The following is a 1,487-nucleotide window of genomic DNA, read 5'->3' as shown; positions in this document are numbered from 1 at the left end:
GCTTAAATTGTTCTTGCTAAATGAGTCGGCCGCATCATCATCATTCATCAGCTCATATTCATTATCAAAACTAAGACGACTATAATAATTTGCTCCACTAGGACAATAGTCTAAAGCATCTTCATACTATAGTTCATATCTGTTAATGCATAATTGATTACTAACATCAAGGTTATTTGAGTCAATTTTATCCTCTGTTGTCACATAAATGGTTACTTCTTTCTCATTTTCATACATGGTAAGCATAGTTATGAACTTCTCCTCGGAATCTAGCTAAATAATCAGTCTGATGCAAACTTGTCAACATACCAAATTGAAAAATTTTGGATTTTTCTTTGATGAATAATGCTTTATGACTTCATAATTTAGTTGAGCAATGACCATGTCTCTATATAGATGCATTTTTGAGATCCGGAATAATATATTTTCTTACCGGTGTTCTTTGCTAGTCGAAAATACCGCCATATTTCAATTTTATCTTGTACTTGGAATCTAGTATACTCGTAGAAACATAAGTGATTATAGAGACTCAATGTGTTCTCCCATATCGATTTTGAGATGTCATCATTTGTATCTACATGTGACTATTACAAGTGTATATAAAATTTAAGTTTTTACTTCATTCAAATACATGAAAGAGCTTGAGAGTAAATAACTTTACCTGTTCAATGAAATTGTCAATGTTTTTGTCCATTGATTTGTTGTCATTCACGACTGTTGATTTTTCTCTATTCAAATTGTCTATTAATTTGTTGTTATTCAAGAAATTGTTAGTCAAATGGAAGATTACATATAGGTTGTAATTTAAGATGAAAACACTTTGATCAACTCAATTACCAGGCGAGTAATCAAAAGGCAAAATAAGCAATCGAATTTTGATAATAAGAAATTGCAATCAAAATGCTATGAATCAAAATTGTGTAATCAAAAATTAGAATTGTCAGTCACAGTCTATGTTCCACGTTGTATTACCTGGTCTCAGTTCCCATCTTCTAGGGACAAATTCTTTGTTGTACAGGTGTTGTCGAATGCGATGTTGAATGGAGGGATAATTCTTTGAAGTGTGTGTCGTACGTGTATTTAGTTAGTCAGCACAGATTGATGCAATCAATCAGGAAAAGGGTTAGGACAATTATGGACTTTATCGTCGATCCAGGTTTTAAGTATTAAAAGGCAAACTGATCGATTGACATTTTATTTTTAAATTAAAATGATTATAAAATATGAAAAATGAATAAAAGATTTTAAAAATAATGTTTAAATAATAAATTTGGATAAATATGATATTTTAAAGGTTAAAAAGGGTATATTATAACAAGTTGAGGCTAGCCCACTTGGCTAACAAGGAGGTTTCCTATCTAACATTAACTAAAAAGTCTTGGGTTCAATCCCAGACAGATGAGATATTTAAATTATTTGCAGTTTATATATATATATATATATATATATATATATATATATATATATATATATATATATATATATAT

This window comes from Lactuca virosa, chromosome 1 (genome assembly GCF_052849685.1).
Source record: "Lactuca virosa cultivar CGN04683 chromosome 1, Lactuca_virosa_CGN04683_v6, whole genome shotgun sequence".
In the NCBI taxonomy this organism is placed as follows: domain Eukaryota; kingdom Viridiplantae; phylum Streptophyta; class Magnoliopsida; order Asterales; family Asteraceae; genus Lactuca; species Lactuca virosa.
The sequence above is the reverse complement of the archived record's forward strand: the minus strand, read 5'-3'. Positions refer to the sequence as shown.